Genomic DNA, 5000 nt, shown 5'->3' on the forward strand with positions numbered 1-5000 from the left:
ACGTTAAAATGTCTGAAACGGGGACACTTTTTCCAAACAAGCAAATCCCACACCGAGGGTGCGCAGGTGCCGATGGTGGTCGAGGCATGTGCCCGCAACAAGGGCCAACGTGAGCCGATGGTGGTCGAGGCAACCGCCCGCACCAGCTCGAGGCATGTGCCCACACCAAGGCCCGGCATGTATCGATGGTGTTCGACGTAGGGGCAATCTTCTGCTGATGGTGGTCGAGGCAAGAGCCCGCACCAAGGGCCAGCGTGTGCCCATGGTGCTCGAGGCAACCGTCCGCACCAGGGCCCAGCGTGTGCCGATGGTGGTCGAGGCAACCGCCCGCACCAGGGCCCAGCGTGTGCCGATGGTGCTCGAGGCAACCGCCCGCACCAAGGGCCGGCTTGTGCCGATGGTGTTCGAGGCAACCGCCCGCACCAGGGCCCAGCGTGTGCCGATGGTGGTCGAGGCAACCGCCAGCACCAGGGCCCAGCGTGTGCCGATGGTGGTCGAGGCAACCGCCCGCACCAGGGCCCAGCGTGTGCCGATGGTGGTCGAGGCAACCGCCCGCACCAGGGCCCAGCGTGTGCCGATGGTGGTCGAGGCAAGCGCCCTCACCAGGGCCCAGCGTGTGCCGATGGTGGTCGAGGCAAGCGCCCGCACCAAGGCCGAGCGTGTGCCGATGGTGGTCGAGGCAAGCGCCCGCACCAGGGCGCAGCGTGTGCCGATGGTGGTCGAGGCAAGCGCCCTCACCAAGGCCGAGCGTGTGCCGATGGTGGTCGAGGCAACCGGCCGCACCAAGGGCCGGCGTGTGCCGATGGTGTTCGAGGCAACCGCCCGCACCAGGGCCCAGCGTGTGCCGATGGTGGTCGAGCCAGGAGCCCGCACCAAGGGCCGGCTTGTGTCGATGGTGTTCGGGGCAACCGCCCGTACCAGGGCCCAGCGTGTGCCGATGGTGCTGGGGGCAAGCGCCCGCCCCAGGGCCCAGCGTGTGCCGATGGTTATCGGGGCAACCGGCCGCACCAGGGCCCAGGGTCTCCCGATGGTGCTCGAGGCAACCGCCCGCACCAAGGCTCAGCATGTGCCGATTGTGATCGAGGCAACAACCCACACCAGGGCCCAGCTTGTGCCGATGGCGGTCGAGGCAAGTGCCCGTACCGAAGGGCAGCCTATGCCGATGATGGTCGATGCATGTGCCATCACCATGCGTCATCATGTGCCATTGATGGTCGAGGCCTTGGCCGAAGTTCGATTTTGAGCCACGGTGCCCATGCTTGGCTCCAGCATGTGCTGGTGCCGCATTTTTTTCACTCGGGACAGCATCGCCGGAGCATCGCCGGAGCATCGCCGGAGTACCGCCGGAGAACCTGACCGGCGGCATTGGGGTTCCGGCGATTGGGAGGGGGGCCGGGGGGGTGTGCGCACATGATGTGCGATGGGTGCTGGTACTTGGCCTTGTGTTGGCCCCCTATCCCTCATCAAACCTCTGAGAATTCACACCCCCTTAAAGAGCATTTGAGATTTTACAGGTTTGCTACCAGTAGCCGTTAAAGTGTCTGAAATGGGGACACTTTTTTCAAACGGTCACAAAATCTTCTCTACTTCGAGTTTTTAGCTGAATTTTTTTGTGCATGCCAACAAAAATAGAAGGATCATGCCTACAAAATTTGGGGCCAAAAATCCTTATAAAAAAATTTTAAAAATTCCCGAACCGCAAAAAGTTTCGAAAATCGTGAAAAATAGAAAACGAGTCATCTTCCAACGAAACTTCACGTGAAGGCTTAGGGGACCATTGTATGAATTTACAAGCCATAAAAATGGCATTGGCACGGCAGAAATTTGAAGATGTGCCTAAACCCACCAGGGCCCAGCGTGTGCCGATGGTGCTCGAGGCAACCGCCCGCACCAAGGCCCAGCGTGTGCCGATGGTGGTCGAGGCAACCGCCCGCACCAGGGCCGATAGTGTGCCGATGGTGCTCGAGGCAACCTGTCGCACCAGGGCCCAGCGTGTGCCGATGGTGATCGAGGTAACCTGCCGCACCAGGGCCCAGCGTGTGCCGATGGTGGTCGAGGCAAGTTCCCGCACCAGCGCCCAGCGTGTGCCGATGGTGCTCGAGGCAACCGACCGCACCAGGGCCCAGCGTGTGCCGATGGTGCTCGAGGCAACCTGCCGCACCAGGGCCCAGCGTCTGCCGATGGTGCTCGAGGCAACCTGCCGCACCAGGGCCCAGCGTCTGCCGATGGTGCTCGAGGCAAGCGCCCGCACCAGGGCCCAGCGTGTGCCGATGGTGGTCGAGGCAAGCGCCCGCACCAGGGCCCAGCGTGTGCCGATGGTGCTCGAGGCAACCTGCCGCACCAGGGCCCAGCGTGTGCCGATGGTGCTCGAGGCAACCGACCGCACCAGGGCCGAGCGTGTGCCGATGGTGGTCGAGGCAAGCGCCCGCACCAGGGCCCAGCGTGTGCCGATGGTGGTCGAGGCAACCTGCCGCACCAGGGCCCAGCGTGTGCCGATGGTGCTCGAGGCAACCGACCGCACCAGGGCCGAGCGTGTGCCGATGGTGCTCGAGGCAAGCGCCCGCACCAGGGCCCAGCGTGTGCCGATGGTGCTCGAGGCAACCTGCCGCACCAGGGCCCAGCGTGTGCCGATGGTGCTCGAGGCAACCTGCCGCACCAGGGCCCAGCGTGTGCCGATGGTGGTCGAGGCAAGCGCCCGCACCAGGGCCCAGCGTGTGCCGATGGTGGTCGAGGCAAGCGCCCGCACCAGGGCCCAGCGTGTGCCGATGGTGGTCGAGCCAGGAGCCCGCACCAAGGGCCGGCTTGTGTCGATGGTGTTCGGGGCAACCGCCCGTACCAGGGCCCAGCGTGTGCCGATGGTGCTGGGGGCAAGCGCCCGCCCCAGGGCCCAGCGTGTGCCGATGGTTATCGGGGCAACCGGCCGCACCAGGGCCCAGGGTCTCCCGATGGTGCTCGAGGCAACCGCCCGCACCAAGGCTCAGCATGTGCCGATTGTGATCGAGGCAACAACCCACACCAGGGCCCAGCTTGTGCCGATGGCGGTCGAGGCAAGTGCCCGTACCGAAGGGCAGCCTATGCCGATGATGGTCGATGCATGTGCCATCACCATGCGTCATCATGTGCCATTGATGGTCGAGGCCTTGGCCGAAGTTCGATTTTGAGCCACGGTGCCCATGCTTGGCTCCAGCATGTGCTGGTGCCGCATTTTTTTCACTCGGGACAGCATCGCCGGAGCATCGCCGGAGCATCGCCGGAGTACCGCCGGAGAACCTGACCGGCGGCATTGGGGTTCCGGCGATTGGGAGGGGGGCCGGGGGGGTGTGCGCACATGATGTGCGATGGGTGCTGGTACTTGGCCTTGTGTTGGCCCCCTATCCCTCATCAAACCTCTGAGAATTCACACCCCCTTAAAGAGCATTTGAGATTTTACAGGTTTGCTACCAGTAGCCGTTAAAGTGTCTGAAATGGGGACACTTTTTTCAAACGGTCACAAAATCTTCTCTACTTCGAGTTTTTAGCTGAATTTTTTTGTGCATGCCAACAAAAATAGAAGGATCATGCCTACAAAATTTGGGGCCAAAAATCCTTATAAAAAAATTTTAAAAATTCCCGAACCGCAAAAAGTTTCGAAAATCGTGAAAAATAGAAAACGAGTCATCTTCCAACGAAACTTCACGTGAAGGCTTAGGGGACCATTGTATGAATTTACAAGCCATAAAAATGGCATTGGCACGGCAGAAATTTGAAGATGTACCTAAACCCACCAGGGCCCAGCGTGTGCCGATGGTGCTCGAGGCAACCGCCCGCACCAGGGCCCAGCGTGTGCCGATGGTGGTCGAGGCAACCGCCCGCACCAGGGCCGATAGTGTGCCGATGGTGCTCGAGGCAACCTGTCGCACCAGGGCCCAGCGTGTGCCGATGGTGATCGAGGTAACCTGCCGCACCAGGGCCCAGCGTGTGCCGATGGTGGTCGAGGCAAGTTCCCGCACCAGCGCCCAGCGTGTGCCGATGGTGCTCGAGGCAACCGACCGCACCAGGGCCCAGCGTGTGCCGATGGTGCTCGAGGCAACCTGCCGCACCAGGGCCCAGCGTCTGCCGATGGTGCTCGAGGCAACCTGCCGCACCAGGGCCCAGCGTCTGCCGATGGTGCTCGAGGCAAGCGCCCGCACCAGGGCCCAGCGTGTGCCGATGGTGGTCGAGGCAAGCGCCCGCACCAGGGCCCAGCGTGTGCCGATGGTGCTCGAGGCAACCTGCCGCACCAGGGCCCAGCGTGTGCCGATGGTGCTCGAGGCAACCGACCGCACCAGGGCCGAGCGTGTGCCGATGGTGGTCGAGGCAAGCGCCCGCACCAGGGCCCAGCGTGTGCCGATGGTGGTCGAGGCAACCTGCCGCACCAGGGCCCAGCGTGTGCCGATGGTGCTCGAGGCAACCGACCGCACCAGGGCCGAGCGTGTGCCGATGGTGCTCGAGGCAAGCGCCCGCACCAGGGCCCAGCGTGTGCCGATGGTGCTCGAGGCAACCTGCCGCACCAGGGCCCAGCGTGTGCCGATGGTGCTCGAGGCAACCTGCCGCACCAGGGCCCAGCGTGTGCCGATGGTGGTCGAGGCAAGCGCCCGCACCAGGGCCCAGCGTGTGCCGATGGTGGTCGAGGCAAGCGCCCGCACCAGGGCCCAGCGTGTGCCGATGGTGGTCGAGGCAACCGCCCGCACCAGGGCCCAGCGTGTGCCGATGGTGGTCGAGGCAACCTGCCGCACCAGGGCGGAGCGTGTGCCGATGGTGGTCGAGGCAAGCGCCCGCACCAGGGCCCAGCGTGTGCCGATGGTGGTCGAGGCAACCTGCCGCACCAGGGCGGAGCGTGTGCCGATGGTGGTCGAGGCTGCCGATGGTGGTCGAGGCAACGTGCCGCACCAGGGCCCAGCGTGTGCCGATGGTGCTCGAGGCAACCGACCGCACCAGGGCCGAGCGTGTGCCGATGGTGCTCGAGGCAAGCTGCCGCACCA

The sequence above is a fragment of the Durio zibethinus genome, unplaced genomic scaffold (genome assembly GCF_047325235.1).
Source record: "Durio zibethinus cultivar Kanyao isolate XHJ-2024 unplaced genomic scaffold, ASM4732523v1 HiC_scaffold_3, whole genome shotgun sequence".
In the NCBI taxonomy this organism is placed as follows: Eukaryota; Viridiplantae; Streptophyta; class Magnoliopsida; order Malvales; family Malvaceae; genus Durio; species Durio zibethinus.